General features: G+C 47.6%; 1 protein-coding gene across 2 annotated transcripts in view; it reads left to right on the forward strand.

Annotated features, from left to right (window-relative positions):
- lamb2l (laminin, beta 2-like) overlaps positions 1-22,282 on the forward strand; it is a 154,871-nt gene that overhangs the window by 224 nt on the left and 132,365 nt on the right. The window lies entirely within an intron of this gene.

A 22,282-nucleotide genomic window follows, 5' to 3' on the forward strand; every position in this document is an offset into this window, starting at 1 on the left:
TATACAATATTGTGCAGGAGTGCTGGGCGTCATGATTTGTGCGGTCATAAAGATTCTACATCGCGGAATTACTGTTTTAATAATGCGCGGCAATATTGACATCTAGGCAACAGCAGTTTTTTTTTAATCTATGGAAAAGGTGAGCATTGGTCGATTCTGCAGCAAGACAGGTGGAGGAATGTGTTTGTGTAATACATCAACAGCATACTATGCATTAGCCTACAGCCAGGTTTAGTTCTGGAATCGACCCTCTCTGATTCGGGCTCGCTGGCGGCTGTGCGGCCTCGGTGTGGCAGGATACCCTAGTCCAGAGCTAGGCAGGGTCCTGACCACTAGCCTGGTCCAGAGCTAGGCAGGGTCCTGACCACTAGCCTGGCGCAGAGCTAGGCAGGGTACTGACTACCCTGGCGTCAACATCCTGATCATGAGCTCACATTCTGTTTGGGATTGGGTCTAACGGGCCACGGAATCCCGGGTCAGATCAGGGCCAGATTATGTGTCTGATACCGTTCCACACATTCCACCGGGATTAGAAAGCAACCCAGGTTTAATGTGGAATAGCAGGTCAGACTTTTCCTGTCATAGAACTGTTACAACATGGTTAGCAGGTTAATTTCAGTCTCCTCCTCCTCCTCCTGCTGTGAATATTGTCCCTGACGGAACCTTCTTCAGGTCAGATCCCGTGTGAACTGACCTTAGCTTAATGAAGCTCCTAGCCAGGCATCACTGGGGCCATGTCTCACCGGCCTGCCCCAGTCTCAGGCCCATGTGCTGGGCTGTCTGGAGCAGTGGAAAGGTACTTGCTGGTTCCCAGGGTGTGTGTGGTCTTAGTGTAGCTTTAATCAGCTCAGGGCTGGCCTCCAGCTCTCCACCCGAGATCTCCACCCCCCAGCCTCCCTCTCCCTCTCCACCCCCCACCCTCCCTCTCCCTCTCCACCCCCCAGCCTCCCTCTCCACCCCCCACCCTCCCTCTCCCTCTCCACCCCCCAGCCTCCCTCTCCCTCTCCACCCCCCACCCTCCCTCTCCCTCTCCACCCCCTAGGTCCTCCCTCTCCACCCCCCACCCTCCCTCTCCCTCTCCACCCCCTAGCCTCCCTCTCCATCCCCTAGCTCCTCCCTCTCCCTCTCCACCCCCCACCCTCCCTCTTCCTCTCCACCCCTAGCTCCTCCCTCTCCACCCCTCACCCTCCCTCTCCCTCTCCACCCCCTAGCCTCCCTCTCCCTCTCCACCCCCCACCCTCCCTCTCCTTCTCCACCCCCTAGCTCCTCCCTCTCCACCCCCCACCCTCCCTCTCCACCCCCCAGCCTCCCTCTCCACCCCTAGCCTCCCTCTCCACCTCCTAGCCTCCCTCTCCCTCTCCACCCCCTAGCTCCTCCCTCTCCACCCCCTAGCTCCTCCCTCTCCCTCTCCACCCCCCAGCCTCCCTCTCCCTCTCCACCCCCTAGCTCCTCCCTCTCCACCCCCTAGCTCCTCCCTCTCCCTCTCCACCCCCCAGCCTCCCTCTCCACCCCCCAGCCTCCATCCCCAGGAGGCAGTAAAGCAAGAGGGTGGGGAGGGAGAGAAGGAGGGAGGTAGGGAAAGGGAGGGAGAGAAGGAGGGAGATAGGGAAAGGGAGGGAGGGAAGGGGGGAGGTAGGGAAGGAGGGATGGAGGGAGCGAGATATGGAAGAAGGGACCTATCAGGTCATAGATGAGTGGGGTCCCTCTAAAGTTCTGGTTGATATCTGAGCCCCTCCCTGTGGCCCTGAGTCTCATGCTGTACCCCTGATACAAACCAACCCCTTGTTTCTTCCCAGGGTTAGAATGTGTTAGGATGTGTCCTCCCAGGTCTAGGATGTTTTAGAATGTGTGTGGTCTTAGTGTAGCTTTAATCAGCTCAGGGCTGGCCTCCAGCTCTCCACCCGAGATCTCCACCCCCCAGCCTCCCTCTCCCTCTCCACCCCCCACCCTCCATCTCCCTCTCCACCCCCTCGCTCCTCCCTCTCCACCCTCCCTCTCCCTCTCCACCCCCTAGCTCCTCCCTCTCCACCCTCCATCTCCCTCTCCACCCCCCAGCCTCCCTCTCCACCCCCACCCTCCCTCTCCCTCTCCACCCCCCAGCCTCCCTCTCCCTCTCTACCCCCCACCCTCCCTCTCCCTCTCCACCCCCCAGCCTCCCTCTCCACCCCCCACCCTCCCTCTCCCTCTCCCTCTCCACCCCCCACCCTCCCTCTCCCTCTCCACCCCCTAGCTCCTCCCTCTCCACCCCCCACCCTCCCTCTCCCTCTCCACCCCCTAGCCTCCCTCTCCCTCTCCACCCCCCACCCTCCCTCTCCCTCTCCACCCCCTAGCTCCTCCCTCTCCACCCCCCACCCTCCCTCTCCCTCTCCACCCCCTAGCTCCTCCCTCTCCACCCCTCACCCTCCCTCTCCCTCTCCACCCCCCACCCTCCCTCTCCAGCCCCTAGCCTCCCTCTCCCTCTCCACCCCCCACCCTCCCTCTCCTTCTCCACCCCTTAGCTCCTCCCTCTCCACCCCCCACCCTCCCTCTCCACCCCCAACCTCCCTCTCCACCCCCCACCCTCCCTCTCCACCCCCTAGCCTCCCTCTCCACCTCCTAGCCTCCCTCTCCACCCCCCAGCCTCCATCCCCAGGAGGCAGTAAAGCAAGAGGGTGGGGAGGGAGAAAAGGAGGGAGGTAGGGAAAGGGAGGGAGAGAAGGAGGGAGATAGGGAAAGGGAGGGAGGGAAGGGGGGAGGTAGGGAAGGAGGGATGGAGGGAGCGAGATATGGAAGGAGGGACCTATCAGGTCATAGATGAGTGGGGTCCCTCTAAAGGTCTGGTTGATATCTGAGCCCCTCCCTGTGGCCCTGAGTCTCATGCTGTACCCCTGATACAAACCAACCCCTTGTTTCTTCCCAGGGTTAGAATGTGTTAGGATGTGTAAGGATGTGTCCTCCCAGGTCTAGGATGTGTTAGAATGTGTTAGAATGTGTTAGGATGTGTTAGGTTTCTCTCCTCTCTCTCCTTCTCCCTCTCCCTCTCCACTCTTTCACTCCCTCTCTCTCTCTTTCTCTCTCTCCACTCTTACTTCCTCTCTCTCTCTCCACTCTCTCTCCCTCTCTCTCCTTCTCCCTATCCCTCTCCATTCTTTCACTCCCTCTCTCTCTCTTTCTCTCTCTCCACTCTTACTTCCTCTCTCTCTTTCTCTCTCTCCCTCTCCTTCTCTCTCCCCCGCCCCCTCTGTCCTCTCTCTGTCCCTCTCTATCTCTCTCTCCACCCTCTCTCTGTCCTTCTCTCTCTCTGTCCCTCTCTATCTGTCTCTCCCCCCTCTCTCTGTCCTTCTCTCTCTCTCTGTCCCTCTCTATCTGTCTCTCCCCCCTCTCTCTGTCCTTCTCTCTCTCTCTGTCCCTCTCTATCTGTCTTCCCCCCTCTCTCTGTCCTTCTCTCTCTCTCTGTCCCTCTCTATCTCTCTCTCTCCCCCCTCTCTCTGTCCTTCTCTCTCTCTCTCTGTCCTTCTCTCAAATCAAATCAAATAAGCTTTATTGGCATGAATAGTAATAAACCGTTGTTGCCAAAGCAGAATAATAATACACAATTATATACATACACATATACACATTCATTACATAAAATATGTTACATTTGTCAATGCAATCCAATGGAGTATTAACCAGAGAGATATGATATATACATTAAAATAATAAAATAAAACAAAATTAAATGTAAAAAAAACATAAGAAATATATATATATATATATATATACATATATATATGTATATAAATATATAGATACAAAAATAATATAATCAGATTATGTCATATATTAATTACCTTGGCAGGATACATGCAGCTGTGTGGTCAGAGAAGGGTTAGGGTCAGAAGGGTTGGGTTGGGGTCAGAGAAGGGTTGTGGTCAGAGAAGGGTTAGGGTTGTGGTCAGAAAAGGGTTGGGGTTGTGGTCAGAGAAGGGTTGTGGTCATAGAAGGGTTAGGGTTGTGGTCAGAGAAGGGTTAGGGTTGTTGTCAGAGAAGGGTTGGGGTTGTGGTCATAGAAGGGTTGGGGTTGTGGTCAGAGAAGGGTAAGGGTTGTGGACAGAGAAGGGTTAGGGTTGTGGTCAGAGAAGGGTTGGGGTTGTGGTCAGAGAAGGGTTGGGGTTGTGGTCAGAGAAGGGTTAGGGTTGTGGTCAGAGAAGGGTTGGGGTTGTGGTCATAGAAGGGTTAGGGTTGTGGTCATAGAAGGGTTAGGGTTGTGGTCAGAGAACGGTTGGGGTTGTGGTCATAGAAGGGTTAGGGTTGTGGTCAGAGAAGGGTTGTGGTCAGAGAAGGGTTAGGGTTGTGGTCAGAGAAGGGTTAGGGTTGTGGTCAGAGAAGGGTTGGGGTTGTGGTCAGAGAAGGGTTGGGGGTTGTGGTCAGAGAAGGGTTGGGGTTGTGGTCAGAGAAGGGTTGGGGTTGTGGTCATAGAAGGGTTAGGGTTGTGGTCAGAGAAGGGTTGTGGTCAGAGAAGGGTTAGGGTTGTGGTCAGAGAAGGGTTAGGGTTGTGGTCAGAGAAGGGTTGGGGTTGTGGTCAGAGAAGGGTTGGGGTTGTGGTCAGAGAAGGGTTGGGGTTGTGGTCAGAGAAGGGTTGGGGTTGTGGTCAGAGAAGGGTTGGGGTTGTGGTCATAGAAGGGTTAGGGTTGTGGTCAGAGAAGGGTTGGGGTTGTGGTCATAGAAGGGTTAGGGTTGTGGTAAGAGAAGGGTTGTGGTCAGAGAAGGGTTAGGGTTGTGGTCAGAGAAGGGTTAGGGTTGTGGTCAGAGAAGGGTTGGGGTTGTGGTCAGAGAAGGGTTGGGGGTTGTGGTCAGAGAAGGGTTGGGGTTGTGGTCAGAGAAGGGTTGGGGTTGTGGTCATAGAAGGGTTAGGGTTGTGGTCAGAGAAGGGTTGTGGTCAGAGAAGGGTTAGGGTTGTGGTCAGAGAAGGGTTGGGGTTGTGGTCAGAGAAGGGTTGGGGTTGTGGTCAGAGATGGGTTGGGGTTGTGGTCATAGAAGGGTTAGGGTTGTGGTCAGAGAAGGGTTGGGGTTGTGGTCATAGAAGGGTTAGGGTTGTGGTCAGAGAAGGGTTGTGGTCAGAGAAGGGTTAGGGTTGTGGTCAGAGAAGGGTTAGGGTTGTGGTCAGAGAAGGGTTGGGGTTGTGGTCAGAGAAGGGTTGGGGGTTGTGGTCAGAGAAGGGTTGGGGTTGTGGTCAGAGAAGGGTTGGGGTTGTGGTCATAGAAGGGTTAGGGTTGTGGTCAGAGAAGGGTTGTGGTCAGAGAAGGGTTAGGGTTGTGGTCAGAGAAGGGTTAGGGTTGTGGTCAGAGAAGGGTTGGGGTTGTGGTCAGAGAAGGGTTGGGGTTGTGGTCAGAGAAGGGTTGGGGTTGTGGTCAGAGAAGGGTTGGGGTTGTGGTCATAGAAAGGTTAGGGTTGTGGTCAGAGAAGGGTTGGGGTTGTGGTCATAGAAGGGTTAGGGTTGTGGTCAGAGAAGGGTTGTGGTCAGAGAAGGGTTAGGGTTGTGGTCAGAGAAGGGTTAGGGTTGTGGTCAGAGAAGGGTTAGGGTTGTGGTCAGAGAAGGGTTGGGGTTGTGGTCAGAGAAGGGTTGGGGGTTGTGGTCAGAGAAGGGTTGGGGTTGTGGTCAGAGAAGGGTTGGGGTTGTGGTCATAGAAGGGTTAGGGTTGTGGTCAGAGAAGGGTTGGGGTCATAGAAGGGTTATGGGCTGCTCACACGCTTGCGTTTGATGCGTCAACATTGACGGATTCCATTCACTTTCAATGGCTGCAGCCGAATGGCATTCTGGTTCCGTTGTTGTCCCGGTGCGTTGCGTTGCCTGCGTTACTAGCGTCGAAAGTTGAGAAATGTTCAACTTTCAGATGCGTTGCTGGAGCTGTCGACCAATCAGATGTCTTGACGGAGAAAGACGTCATCGCAAGGCGGGATTTTCACATTTTTCGATGTTTGTCAGGATAGGATGTACCCAATACCTGTGGGCACCACGTTCACGTTGCCTCAACCACAATGCATAGACGATCGCCACACGTTCGATCAGATTAGCATCCATGACAGCACTAAACGAAAAGCTGGGTGGGTTTTCAAAATAGTGCGCGCTAGCAGGTTCGGAGAATCTACTGGCTGTTGCGAGCGCAGTTTTGGACAATGTGATTGGTTGTTGTTGCGTGCGGAAGACACGCCTTCCGCCATACGTTGACGGACACGCATCAAACGCAAGTGTGTGACCGCAGCGTTAGGGTTGATGAAGGGATTTACAGTAAACCCATTTAATTATGTTAACAGTCAAATTACTGTAGATCTCACACCTCCCTGTCTCCTTCTCTCTCAAACCACATCTCCGTCTCTCTTTCTTTCTCCCTCTATCCCTCTCTCTCTCTCTCTCTCTCTCTCTCTCTCTCTCTCTCTCTCTCTCTCTATATATATATATATATATATATATATGAATCTCAGGGGAAATGGCTGATTGCATCTGAAAGAGATCTCTGATAATCAGTGTAATAATAGGAAAGTGTCTCACTGGTCCCCCCAGTCATAATATCCTGTTCTGCTCCTGACCTGTCGTCATGCTGCCTGGTCATAGTGACCCTTGACAGGGGCGTCTCCAGCCTAGGGTCCAGCTGTCTGCATCTACACACTCAGTGTGAAACTGGCCTGGAGCAGAAGTCTCAACAAGCGCTCATGTGAAGGTGTCAGAAGGTCACTGTTGAGAGGAAGACGGTGTGTATTGTGTCTAGAACACACCGACCTTCTCCACAGGGTCAGTGTTCACTATCAGCAAGTATTGAGCTGGTTTAATACTTTCAGCTTTTCATCTGTCTCGCACTACACACTTATAGTGTAGTATGTTCTATCCTGGACAGTATGTCATGTACTACTGCTGTGCGTGTCTGTGTGTGCGTGTGAGTGTGTGTGTGTGTGCGTGTGTGTGTGTGCGTGTGTGTGCGTGTGTGTGTGTGCTGAGTCTACTTGCTGTAAGTTCTCTGTATGGCTGCTGTGGGGAGCCGCCCCAGGTGAGCGTCTACATGTGTGTGTGGAGAGTTCAGGTGTGTGTGTGTGTGTGTGTGTGTGGAGAGTTCAGCTGTGTGTGTGTGTGTGTGTGTGTGTGTGTGTGTGGAGAGTTCAGTTGTGTGTGTATGGAGAGTTCAGGTGTGTGTGTGTGTGTGTGTGTGTGTGGAGAGTTCAGTTCAAGTGTGTGTGTGGAGAGTCCAGGTGTGTGTGTGGAGAGTTCAGGTGTGTGTGTGTGTGTGTGTGTGTGTGTGTGTGTGTGTGTGTGTGTGTGTGGAGAGTTCAGGTGTGTGTGTGTGTGTGTATGAAGAGTTCAGGTGTGTGTGTGGAGAGTTCAGGTGTGTGTGTGTGTGTGTGTGTGTGGAGAGTTCAGGTGTGTGTGTGTGTGTGTGTGTGTGGAGAGTTCAGGTGTGTGTGTGTGTGTGTGTGTGGAGAGTTCAGGTGTGTGTGGAGAGTTCAGGTGTGTGTGTGTGTGTGTGTGTGTGTGTGTGTGTGTGTGGAGAGTTCAGGTGTGTGTGTGTGTGTGTGTGTGTGTGGAGAGTTCAGGTGTGTGTGTGTGTGTGCGTGTATGTGTGTGTGGAGAGTTCAGGGGTGTGTGTGTGTGTGTGTGTGTGTGTGTGTGTGGAGTAGTGTTGTCACGATACTGGAATTTCTAACTTCGATACGATACCTTGAAAAGTATCGATACTCGATACCATTTTCGATACCACGGGGAGAAATTGACAACATTGAGGGCATACAATTTTCGATTTTTTGACCTGCTGAAAGCAGACTGTCTTCCTCAGCCTCGACAGCGCTCCAGACACACGGTCTATATCCAGGCCCTTGCTAATGGCTAGGTGTAGGTTGTGCCCAAAGCAGGGGACCCATGTGAAGTCCTGCTGAAATGCTTTCTTGTTATTTGAGGCATTATCAGTGGTGATGCCAGCCATATTTGACATGTCCAGCTCCCATGTTTCATGTACCATCTCCTCCAACGCCTCCCTCAAGCTGTCCCCTGTGTGCTCTGAGTGCAGCCCAACACAGCCCAAACACCAGCTCTGCATGTCCCAGGATTCTGTTATAAACTGCAGAGTTACTGCCATGAATGTGGATGTGGCCCTGCTGGTCCACAGGTCAGTGGCGCATGAAAAGAAGGGTTTTCCCCCAAGGCTCTCCATGATTTTATCTTTTGTTTCATTGTATAGGGCGGGGATTTCAGTGTACATGAAATTATTCCGTGAAGGAAGGGCATACTTGTTATTTAACTGTCCAAGAAGTTGTCTGAACCCAGGTTTCTCAACAGTATACACGGGGACCTGATCCATGCATATGTACTCTGCTACAGCCCTGTTCAGTTTCTTGGTTTCATTTGATTTTGCATCAGACTTTCTTTGTTGTTCAAATACAGCTAGTAGGGTAGGCTGTGTGTGTGTCGCTTTTGTTGCTGGTCGATTCTCCTCAGCTTCTCTCTGGTACTATAAGAGAAGAGAAATATCACTTTTAAAAACCTTGGTTTCTCTTTAGATCCGACCTTTAAAAATAACTCTATTATCTAATCTAATCTTAGAAATTAAGTAAAGTTAATAGTACTGTGTTTTAAGCATAACAGCATCTGAGTTGATTTACTGACCATTAACTCAAGATTCCTCAGGCTTGATAGCTGGTGCTGTCCTGTTAGCCCAACAGCCATTCTCGAAGCTAAGCTAACTAGCTCTAGTTTACATTCATGAGCTAGCTAGTAGTGAGCTAGCTAATTCCCCTCAGCTATTCAGACGCCACATTGACTGCTTTGGCCCATTGCTGGATAGCTTTGAGGGGGATTAGCTAGCCTAGCTTAGCTTCACGTTAGCTATCTTATCTACCGCCCCCCCCCCCCCCACACACACACAGTCAATGCGGCGTTTCGATAGCAAGCTCATGGATGTATTAAACTAGAGTTCATGTATTAAACTAAAGTTAATAGTTTACTGGGCCATTTTGTTTAATGTTTCAGTGATGTTGAAAGTGGAGCTGTCACCCTCTCTAAATTCTTTATAGAGATCCGCGTGTCGGTCCTAGAGGTGTTTTGCTAAATTTGTTGTGTTTGCACCTTTCGTTGGCACTACTCTGGAACAACGCTTGCAAATGGGCTTCGTGGCATCTTTAGCTTTTCCTTCGTCATTTGCTTCAAACCCGAAGTACTTCCAAACAGCACTTCTGCTGTTTTCTTTATCCACGAGTCGCGAAGGCTCTGCACTTGCCATCTTCGGAGCGAGTGAGAGGATTTGTTGACCAGACAGGTCTGTGAGGGGGAGGGGGCGGGGCCATGTGTGCAGAGCAGCAGCGTGTGTGTGCCTGTGTGTCAACAACTCGCTGTAGGAGAGAAGACAGAGCGAGAAAGCCAGCTGGTATCGATAGTGTGGAAAATATCGATATTGCGGGAAATTAGTATTGAAACTGTTTTAAATATTCAGAATCGATATGAATCGAAAAATCGATATTTTTGACAACACTAGTGTGGAGAGTTCAGGTGTACCGGCATGTTTGGCTAAAGATTAACTTCTTTGAGGTTTCACCTGGATAGAGACAGAGATCTGATACACTGCATTACTGCAGGGTGAGGGAGAGGACACCACAACACACACACACACACACACACGCACACATACAGTACACACACACACACACACACACACACACACACACATACACACACATACACACACACAACACACATACACACACACACACACACACATACTGTACATGCACACACACATACACGCAGACACACACACACACACATACACACACACACGCAAACACGCACACACACACATACTGTACATACACACACACACATACACGCACACACACATACAGTACACACACATACACACACACACGCATACACACACACACACACACATATACACAGACACACACACACACTTGCATGTATTACTTATGAAACACAAGCACATCCAATGACAGGCAGAGTTGCTACAGACAGCTTCCAGCGCAAAGACACACAGCAAAGTGCTCTGGTCACAGATAGTGACACTGTAGACAGGTACAGTAGTGACGCTGTAGACAGCTACAGTAGTGACACTGTAGACAGGTACAGTAATGACACTGTAGACAGGTACAGTAGTGATGCTGTAGACAGGTACAGTAGTGACACTGTAGACAGGTACAGTAGTGACGCTGTAGACAGGTACAGTAGTGACGCTGTAGACAGGTACAGTAGTGACACTGTAGACAGGTACAGTAGTGACGCTGTAGACAGGTACTGTAGTGACGCTGTAGACAGGTATAGTGACACTGTAGGTAGTGACACAGGACCCCATGCCCAACACAGGACCCCACACAGTAGAGGTCGACCGATTAAGCGGTTTTGCAGATTAATTAGCGCTGATAAAACTTTTTTAAATGGTTATCTGCTGAGCTGGACTCTGATAGGACGTTTTTTAAACTATGGTTATCTGCTGAGCTGGACTCTGATAGTGGCTGATGGCTGCCCAGCCTCCACCCAATGTAAATAGACCATATTCAAACGATGTCGGCCTGATCCACCAAATCACACTTAAGAATGTTCCCTTACATTTTTAATATACTTTATATCTATAAAAAAATAACAACTATTAGCTATATTGAATAACAAGGATCTGGATCACAGCCACCAATCAAATGGCGAAAAGCAGTAGGCTGCTTCATTTGAACTTGATTGAAGACAAAAACAAAGACAAGGGGAGATTTTAACAATGTCCTGGATATAGCCTTCTACTCTTGGGTCTGAGGAAGACATTCTTAGAGATTCTCCTCAGTGAAACACAATCATTCATAGAAGAAATGAATAGTGAGGGAAATATGTAATGAACCGTTGATCATGTAGGCCTAACAGGTAACAGAGGGCAGGTGTGTGCAGGTACAGTAGTAGAGGCTTAAAGGCCTGAGGCTAGAAACATGACAGGTAGGCCTGATCCCTCTGCGTTTTCATTACTCGTTGCTTTTTAGCCTACTCCGAGTTGTGATGATCCAGATTCATTTATATAGCTATTTAATTTATTTGACAGTGCCAATTTTTCTCCTTTTTTTTGCTATTGGCCGATAAATCGGTATCAGCTTTTTCCTGCTACAAACTATCGTTATTATATCGGCCTTTAAAAATCCACTATCAGTCGACCTCTACCACACAGGACTCCATGCCCAACATGCACACACACACACACACACACACACATACACACACACACACACACACACACACACACACACACACACACACACACACACACACACTAATCCAAACAGAGCCAGCCTTATCATATTGTTGCTGTGTGATAGGGCAGGTATGAGGTATTGTTTAGTCTGGCGTCTGCAGGGTTGATCTGGGCTGGTACCCAGCTTGGGGGACAATATGCTACTAAGAGCACATTTACCCCCTGTGTGTGTGTGTGTGTGTGTGTGTATGTGTGTATGTATGTGTGTGTGTGTGTGTGCGTGTGTGTGATATCATTCAGGACATGATATGGGAAGGGAAAGAGGTTGTCATGTAGTGAATGTGATGACATCATAATGACCTCACGGGCTGAGTTGAGGGGAGTCTCCCACACAGAGAGACCAGACGAGACTACTTTCACCTCAGGAGTCTCCCACACAGAGAGACCAGACAGAGACAGAGACTAGTCTCACCTCAGGAGTCTCCCACACAGAGAGACCAGACAGAGACAGAGACTACTCTCACCTCAGGAGTCTCCCACACAGAGAGACCAGACAGAGACAGAGACTACTCTCACCTCAGGAGTCTCCCACACAGAGAGACCAGACAGAGACAGAGACTACTCTCACCTCAGGAGTTTCCCACACAGAGAGACCAGACAGAGACAGACTACTCTCACCTCAGGAGTCTCCCACACAGAGAGACCACACAGAGACAGACTACTCTCACCTCAGGAGTCTCTCACACAGAGAGACCAGACAGAGACAGACTACTGTCACCTCAGGAGTCTCCCACACAGAGAGACCACACAGAGACAGACTACTCTCACCTCAGGAGTCTCTCACACAGAGAGACCAGACAGAGACAGACTACTGTCACCTCAGGCTGGGAGATTGTTCCAGAACACAGGGACAGGTTCTATGAAGTCCCTGGGTTCTATGGGGTGCTGTGGGTTCTACATGGTGCTGTGGGTTCCATGTGGTTGCTGTCACATGTCGCGCCACTCCAATGTCTCTACAGGGGGGTCAAAAGTCAGACAAGCACAGAGCAGGGAATGTTAGGAGGCATTGTTCCAGTTCTACAAGCGTTTGGTGATTTGGCTGACTCTCTCTCTCTCTCACACACACACACATATACACACACGCACACACACACGCACATATAAGGCACAACATGTACACACAAACACACACACATGCACACACACACTCATACAAACACACACATACATAATGCACAACATGTACACACACACACAATCACACATACATACACACACACACACACACACACACACCACAGTCTAGCAGAAAGTTCTAATAGAGGTATAAGGGTTTAGTGTGGAGCAGAGAGGGCTCTGTGTGATGGTGAACCTCTGTAGCCCCTCCCCTCTAACCCTGACCCTAAAGATAACCCCTCCCCCCAGCGTCACAAAGAGCACAAAAACCCAGAGAAATCAACACTAGAGACCCAGTCTAAACCCACTACAACCCCATTAGATTCTGTTACTGACTGGATAGGCGAGAGCTTTTCACATTTAGCAAATGAAAGTGGGCGTGTGATTCAGGGGCGGGAGCCTATAGGAGGTATAGATATGAGGACTCTGGAGCCTATAGGAGGTATAGATATGAGGACTCTGGAGCCTATAGGAGGTATAGATATGAGGACTCTGGAGCCTATAGGAGGTATAGATATGATGAGGACTCTGGAGCCTATAGGAGGTATAGATATGATGAGGACTCTGGAGACTATAGGAGGTATAGATATGATGAGGACTCTGGAGCCTATAGGAGGTATAGATATGATGAAGACTCTGGAGCCTATAGGAGGTATAGATATGAGGACTTTGGAGCTCCTCTGCTCTCCTGAACACAGATAACAGCCTCTCTCCACTAGGGCACCGTAGTAACACTGTCCTCTCGCTGAATACACCACTGACCCCTCTGTTGGTCAGTCTGGGCATCTCTCTCTCTCTCTCTATTCCACCCCCTCTCTCTCCCTTGCCCTCTTTCTCTCCTTCTCCCCCACACTCTCCCACTCTCTCTAATTCGATTTCAATTTCAATAGCTTTCTTGGCATGAAAGTTCTTTGAACAATTTTGCCAAAGCAACAAGGTAAAAGTAACAATTGTTATACTAAGATACTCGTAAAAAAAATGGGAAGAGAGAAAAAAATAAAATAAATCATCATATAATTCATAAGATTTAAGGAAATAGAAAAAAATAAAACAATAAACCCTTGCTCTGCTCGAACGTGTGTTTGCGTGTGCATGCGCATGTGTGTGTATCTGTGTTTATGTGTGTGTGTGTGTGTATGTGTCTGTGTGTGTATATTTGTGTTTGTTTTTGTGTGTGTGTGTGTGTGTGTGTGTGTGTGTGTGTGTTGATATTGTTATATTAATAAGAACAAGGGATTACTCAAAACGAACAGATCACTTTTGACAAACATAAAAATAAAACAAAACGTATAATAAAATTATCACTATTAACAGAAATTTTAATTATACGGATACAAATCAGCTGTGATTGTGTGTGTGTGTGTATTTGTGTGTGTGTGTGAGAGAGTGTGTCTGTGTTCACGTCAAGATAGTCATATTCATGTTTGATCATGTGTCTCTCAGTTTGTCACATGCGGTCTCATACTGTATCTGGCAGCTAGGTGTGCCGCGTGTCCCTCTCCTAATAGGATTTGTAGTTTCTCATTTTCATCCAACTCTGTGAAGTGTGGCACCAACAAATTACATTTATTAAAGTATTCTGTTCTCATATTTTTATATTTTTCACATTTTAAGAGGAAGTACATCTCTGTCTCTACCTCACCTGTCATGCAGTGATCACTGACTTTCATTTGGTGGTAGCCATGACTTCTTGTGTCTTCCTTTCTCTATAGCTAGACTGTGGTCACTCAGTCTGTATCTGGTCAGGACTTGTCTCTGCTTTGTATCTCTGACAGTAAAGAGATATTCTGCCAATTTATATTAATGGTTTAGGGCCAAATAGCAAGTATGTTTGTTTTGTGTTTTAGTTTGATTCATCCAATGTTCCAAATAAGCATTTTCTTGTTAGTTTAACAATTTGGTTTACTCTGATTATTGTTGGAAAGCAGTGCTGGTCTGAGGTATAGTGCTAGGTGTTGTATGATTAGTAAGTCTTCGGACCAGCAGACATAAGGGACTCTTATTGGGGTTCAGCTCCTGGGTTTGCAGCCCCTGAAATCTCAGTGTGTCTTGGGGGCTCGATTTAAGATGTAACCAAAATTTAAGGGATCTTTTATTAATGTTAATATTCAATGGATAGCGGCCTAATTCTGCCCTGCATGCATTGGTTGGTGTTTTTCTTTGGATGTTTAATATGGATCTACAGAATTCTGCATGCAGGGTCTCTATGGGATGCTTGTCCCATCTAGTGTAGTCCTGATGACTGAGTGGACCCCAAATTTCGCTATCATAAAGGGCAATTGGTTGGATTACACTATAAAATATTTTTGTCCAAATTATTCTAATGGGTATATCTATTTTATGAAAATGTATTCTAATTGCGTAAAATGCTCTACATGCTTTTTGTTTCAGTGCATTCACTGCCAGCCCAAAGTTACCTGAGGCGCTGATTTTGAGCCCGAGGTAATCATAATTTAGGGTGTGATCTACACAAGTGTTTCCTAATTTGAATTGATATTTGGTTTCCTGAGATCTGGGCTTCTTTTGGAAGACATGATTTTAGATTTATTAAAGTTGACTGTCAGGGCCCAGTTCTGACAGTACTGCTCTAGGAGGTCCAGGTGTTGTTGTAGACTAGGGGTGGGAGAAATTGCATATTTTCCTTTCCGGTATAACAGCCATATTTCTTCCGGTTAACCGGTTACCCGTTGAGCAAGTTGCGTTAATTAATGAGACTAAAATAGGCCTAACGTTACGTGGGTTTTGATACAGGCAACGTTGCAAAAAGCATGAGAGGTGCACGTATAGAAATTCCTACTATCAATGATAATGTGACAAAAACAACACAATGAAGAGAGAAACACGCTTTAATAAACAAGCGCTGCTGTAGCACCAAAGCTGTAGGCTACAGATACAAAAACGAACATGGAGACACGGAGCCTGCATTGTGCATTCAGAATATTATAGCCCATATATCAGAAGTTGTCGGCTCGAAAAAATCACGGACACAAGTCTGATTCAATCTCTAAAATAAAACACTATAGGCCTATAGGCCAACTCGGTCAAACAATCTGCACTTGATCCCGTCTCGCCTATCTTTACGCATAAGAGCTCTGTCAAAACCAAGAACGAACTACTCTCAATATGACAAAACAATAAACATTTGTCAGGAATCATGATCAGATGAATATATTCGGTTTAGTGTAAGATGAAGCTGTAGACTTCTTCACTTGTCCCTATTCCCTAGCGCAGGCATTGCCAAACTGTGAGGCGAGCCTCCCCTGGGGGGCCCCAAAGAAATTCAGGGGAGGCGCGGAGGAATGGTCAGAAAAAAAGGAAAAACATGTTTTTAATTTTTAAGATGTCTGGTTTTTATGAATGAAACGTGATTTTAAAGGTCAGAAGATCAAAATAAATCTTAAGTAAGAGATGTATACTAAATGTGTGGATAGTGCAGAGAGCCTCCCCCCGCAGGCATGAATGTATTGTGAGAAAACGTTAACTAGCAACCGGTGCCACCGAGCTAACTTCGCTGTGTAACGTTATGGGCTAGCTAACGCTGCCTTGCATAATGGACAAATTTGGGGGGTTAGGGGGGCGCGGGTGTGTCACTGTTTTCAGAGGGGAGGCCCACTTTGATGGAGTTTGCCCTAGCGAGCCTTCCTATGAAATAAAAGACGAGACAGAATAAAACAGCATTATTATAACGAACGAAGAAGAACGGCTTAACGCGATCACATCGTCACTTGCATTACGTCCATAGAAACGGACTCGACAGATTAATTTAATAATCAGAGGCTGGTTAGCAGTATTTTTTTATTATACATGATTTAAATTGCCAAAAAAGAAAAAAACTAATACAGGTTAGTGATTTTTAGTAACCGGTAAGGCATTTGAAGGCTCTCCAATCCGGTTAACCCCTCCCACCACTATTGTAGACCTTGTGTGGGTGACAACACCAGGGCCGTGTCCGAAATGCCTGCTACCTGCTACATAGCAGGCGAGAAGAAGCATGCTACTTCGTACCTACTACTCCACAAAAACGATATAGCAGGCGAGAAAATGTAGCATGCTACTCGAGTCAGGTGACGGGAATGCGTGGGTTACGTCGTTACGTACATGACCGCTCCACTGGCCGGCTAACTTAGCCGGTAACGTTGCGTTTCCATGGCTACAGGGCTACTAGTTAACTACGACAATGTGAGTTCTCAAAATCTAATTTCTACCCCACATATATACACAACTGCATTTGTAGTTCCGTGTTGTTATAACTCAGATATCTGACGGAAAAAATAATTGTTTTCATCGACAAATTAAGTCAATACTTACTGTTATGCCCCCTGGTGGCCCGAGGCAGAAGAGCGCAACATAGGGCGACACAATGGGTCACTGAGGGTGCAGGTACACAAAACCAAGACACTAATATGCAATAAAGATCATTTATTACCAAACAAAAGCAACACAGGGAAGTCAGTGAGAAACTAAATGTGTCACCAAAATAAAAATAACCAAAAATAAATCCCCGCCCCTCCCTTAACAGGTGCAAAGCACCCAACAAAATACAAGGAATGGTGACCACAACAAAAACTGGGGTTCTAACAGAAAATAGCTACGTGTGGTGAAAAAATGGAAACCCCGGGGTGTCTAAGGCCTTGCTCACCGCTCCCTGTGTGCAAACAGAAAGAAACAGTTAACAAAACACAGACAAACAAATGAGTACAACTAAAGTGGGCTGTTAAGCAAAACAAGGATCAGGGTAACAACTAATAACTACTTTGAAGCTCCAACAAAATGTTAACCAATAACTCAAACAAGAAGGCTGAACAAAACCAAACCGCTCTACCTACCCAGAGCTCTGCCACGGCTCGGGTAAGAGAGACAGAACTGAACAAAAAAGGACATATATATATAGGGGAGGGACACCAGGCGATTGGATGATTGGATCCAGGAGTGATGACTGATGATTGGAACCGCATCTGCCAGAAGCTTGAGAACAATTAAGAAACAGAAGGGGGAGACAAAAACACAAAACACCAAGACAACACCAAACACATACTGGGCCCAAAAGAAAACACAACACATAGCCAACACATACAATACGAACACTTACATTTAAAAACTCCTTCGCTCTGCCCCGCCTGACAATCACTGGCGTGACAGCTGTCCTGAAAATCTCGCTGAACAGTGACGTAGCATCCGGAATAGCATGCTCTGAACTATGCTACGTTTTTCGCCGTTTTTTTCGCCAATATAGCAGGTGAGGTAGCAAGCGAGAATAGCAGGCGAGAGGTAGCAGGCACAGTTCTGAAGTAGCATGCTACTTCTCGCCTTCTATATAGCAGGTAGCAGGCAGGTCATCAGCATATAACAGGAATTTTACTTCCTTATTGTTAAAGTCCCAGTTAACCAAAATCAGAGATTTGCTTGAAAAAACATTCTATGTGTTAGTGATGCATTGCTGATAACATGTAAAAATGGGATGAACCATGTGTAGTACTGAATTGTGAAGTTAGACCAGTTTTGTGTTTTTGACCAATTTTTATTTCTGGATTTTCTGGGCGGGCTTAAAACGGTACTTGTTGACGTAGAGCGGTGTTCTTAGCATATCCCCGCCCTAACACTATATAAAGCTAGAACGGATTTGAATCTTCGGTTCTCCTGCTCAATCTTGAGTCTAGAATTAGCTAGTTTTAACCAGCAGTCTAGAATTAGCTAGTTTTTCTTAGTAAGCAATGCCTATGCATAAAACTAAACGAAAATGCATCCTTCCTGGATGCCAGCAGGAATGGGATGATAAGGGTCTCCTTCTTTCAACTCCCGAGTAAAGCTGAAATGAGAAGCAAATGGTTAGCATTTTTGAAGAGCCATGGTGTTACAGAGGAGTCTGTCACCGCTAGCGCCCGCCTCTGCAGCAAACATTTCACTCCCGAAAGCTTCTGCAATTATAATATGAGGCTTTTGGGTTTCACGGACTCACGACTGGTCCTGGTGAATTCGGCGGAGCCAACCATCTCCGTCCCCGGCCTCCATTCTCCTCCTGTCGCATCAACCTTTGGTGCCGACACCGCTGCCTTGTGTGCTTATAGCTAATTAACGTTATAACGTTAGCTAGGTAACGTAAGCAATAGGAAAATACAGTGCTACGTTAATCTACAAAATATGTGTCTTGACATTTATGTGGTAATGTCAGCTATGATGAATTATATGTCATCTTAGGAGGAATTATAGCTAACATTAGCTATGTAGTTTGTTGCAGATGGGAGTGTGTATATAACCTTAGTCTAGCTAACATAGCTAGCAGCACCGACCAGGCGACCACCCACCAAATAACGTTATGGATGATATATTATGACTATAAGCGTTAACTATACAGAAACTGCCTGCCATATTTGTGGGACCTGATGTGCGTATGGGTTCACCGGTAATGGTTACAGTATATTTCTCCAGCGGGAGACCGGGAGGCGGGAGCGAGGGGGATGGTTAGGTAGACCAGCTGCAGTTGGAGAAAGACGCACCCTCTCCCAGTGAAGCGGTGCTCGGCGGCTACTGGCTGAACATTCCAGTTCTGTTGGATATGTTGCAGGAAAGTTGAAGCCGAGTGCTCGTTATTCTCACACATAACATTGCCAACGAGAGTAGATGAGTCTGTCCCGATTATCAACTCCGGTAGTGTACGCTTCTTCGCGCTATCAGCGCTGTTCAAGCCAGTGACTAAAAGGTACATTTTAAACAACTTTTTCCATTGATCCCAAGGGACGACAGGATCGCCTGGGAGGGATAGGAATGGGTCCGGAGGTGGCAGGGAGAAAATAGGGACAGACTCATACATTCCTCGTTGCCTGTTTTTGTATTTTGCATCTAAGGGCAGTAACACTGGCGCGTTGGTATAGAGTAGCTACAGTTTTACCTGTGTTGTTTGTCAGGAGGTAGGTTAGGAGGAAGCATCTGTGCGTTTGACTCATTAGACAAGTGTAATTTCAACTCCTCTCTGTTTTCACAAAGCTGTGCCTTCCTACCACAAAAGAGACGGCATGCCAGTGTGACACATCGAGGTATAATATAGGTGTGACAATATGCAGACCAGAGAACGGTACTATTTTACAGGTTCTTCCCTCCACACCCCCTCCCCACGCAATTGGGTGTGGCTTCGGTGCCTTCAGCAGACACGCCCCCACAGTCTCGGACCAGAGAATACTGCTGATTTTTAACCGATTTTGAAGCCTTATTTTATATACTTAGCAACATTTTTAATCACTCAGATTTGGCTGGGTGGTTAATGACATGTTTTTCTGTGGTGTGTGAAGCTCATAACAAAAATTTGAACTGGGTTAACCTGGACTTTAAGGGTTAGGCCAGGGGTTCCAGATTGTTCCAACAATACTGCTAAATCATGAATATTGATGTTGAATAGAGTTGGAGACCAGCTGTTACCCTGGAAGACCCCTCTCCCTTGAGTGAAGAAATCTGTACTTTGGTTGCCAATTTTTATACCACACTTAGTACTGACATAATTAAATCAATGTATGTCATACACTTTACCCCCTACACCAATTTGGAGAATTTTGTAGTATTTGTTAGATTACTCTCACACAGAGGCCTGGGTAGTTAGATTACTCTCACACAGAGGCCTGGGTAGTTAGATTACTGCTCACACAGAGACCTGGGTAGTTAGATTACTGCTCAGACAGAGGCCTGGGTAGTTAGATTACTGCTCACACAGAGGCCTGGGTAGTTGTTAGATTACTGCCACACAGAGACCTGGGTAGTTGTTAGATTACTGCTCACACAGAGACCTGGGTAGTTAGATTACTGCTCACACAGAGGCCTGGGTAGTTAGATTACTGCTCACACAGAGGCCTGGGTAGTTAGATTACTGCTCACACAGAGGCCTGGGTAGTTAGATTACTGCTCACACAGAGGCCTGGGTAGTTAGATTACTGCTCACACAGAGGCCTGGGTAGTTAGATTACTGCTCACACAGAGGCCTGGGTAGTTAGATTACTGCTCACACAGAGACCTGGGTAGTTAGATTACTGCTCACACAGAGACCTGGGTAGTTAGATTACTGCTCACACAGAGGCCTGGGTAGTTAGATTACTGCTCACACAGAGGCCTGGGTAGTTAGATTACTGCTCACACAGAGACCTGGGTAGTTGTTAGATTACTGCTCACACAGAGACCTGGGTAGTTGTTAGATTACTGCTCACACAGAGACCTGGGTAGTTGTTAGATTACTGCTCACACAGAGGCCTGGGTAGTTAGATTACTGCTCACACAGAGGCCTGGATAGTTAGATTACTGCTCACACAGAGGCCTGGGTAGTTAGATTACTGCTCACACAGAGGCCTGGGTAGTTAGATTACTGCTCACACAGAGGCCTGGGTAGTTAGATTACTGCTCACACAGAGGCCTGGGTAGTTAGATTACTGCTCACACAGAGACCTGGGTAGTTAGATTACTGCTCACACAGAGGCCTGGGTAGTTAGATTACTGCTCACACAGAGGCCTGGGTAGTTGTTAGATTACTGCTCACACAGAGACCTGGGTAGTTGTTAGATTACTGCTCACACAGAGGCCTGGGTAGTTAGATTACTGCTCACACAGAGCCCTGGGTAGTTAGATTACTGCTCACACAGAGACCTGGGTAGTTAGATTACTGCTCACACAGAGACCTGGGTAGTTAGATTACTGCTCACACAGAGGCCTGGGTAGTTAGATTACTGCTCACACAGAGGCCTGGGTAGTTAGATTACTGCTCACACAGAGGCCTGGGTAGTTAGATTACTGCTCACACAGAGGCCTGGGTAGTTAGATTACTGCTCACACAGAGGCCTGGGTAGTTAGATTACTGCTCACACAGAGGCCTGGGTAGTTAGATTACTGCTCACACAGAGACCTGGGTAGTTGTTAGATTACTGCTCACACAGAGGCCTGGGTAGTTAGATTACTGCTCACACAGAGACCTGGGTAGTTAGATTACTCTCACACAGAGACCTGGGTAGTTGTTAGATTACTGCTCACACAGAGGCCTGGGTAGTTAGATTACTGCTCACACAGAGGCCTGGGTAGTTAGATTACTGCTCACACAGAGACCTGGGTAGTTAGATTACTCTCACACAGAGGCCTGGGTAGTTGTTAGATTACTGCTCAGACAGAGACCTGGGTAGTTGTTAGATTACTGCTCACACAGAGGCCTGGTTAGTTAGATTACTGCTCACACAGAGGCCTGGGTAGTTAGATTACTGCTCACACAGAGACCTGGGTAGTTAGATTACTGCTCACACAGAGACCTGGTAGTTGTTAGATTACTGCTCACACAGAGACCTGGGTAGTTAGATTACTGCTCACACAGAGACCTGGGTAGTTAGATTACTGCTCACACAGAGACCTGGGTAGTTAGATTACTGCTCACACAGAGGCCTGGGTAGTTAGATTACTGCTCACACAGAGGCCTGGGTAGTTAGATTACTGCTCACACAGAGGCCTGGGTAGTTAGATTACTGCTCACACAGAGGCCTGGGTAGTTAGATTACTGCTCACACAGAGGCCTGGGTAGTTAGATTACTGCTCACACAGAGGCCTGGGTAGTTAGATTACTGCTCACACAGAGACCTGGGTAGTTAGATTACTCTCACACAGAGACCTGGGTAGTTGTTAGATTACTGCTCACACAGAGACATGGGTAGTTGTTAGATTACTGCTCACACAGAGGCCTGGGTAGTTAGATTACTGCTCACACAGAGGCCTGGGTAGTTAGATTACTGCTCACACAGAGACCTGGGTAGTTGTTCGATTACTGCTCACACAGAGGCCTGGGTAGTTAGATTACTGCTCACACAGAGGCCTGGGTAGTTAGATTACTGCTCACACAGAGACCTGGGTAGTTAGATTACTGCTCACACAGAGACCTGGGTAGTTAGATTACTGCTCACACAGAGACCTGG

The sequence above is a fragment of the Borostomias antarcticus genome (genome assembly GCF_949987555.1).
Source record: "Borostomias antarcticus genome assembly, chromosome: 3".
NCBI classification, from domain to species: Eukaryota; Metazoa; Chordata; class Actinopteri; order Stomiiformes; family Stomiidae; genus Borostomias; species Borostomias antarcticus.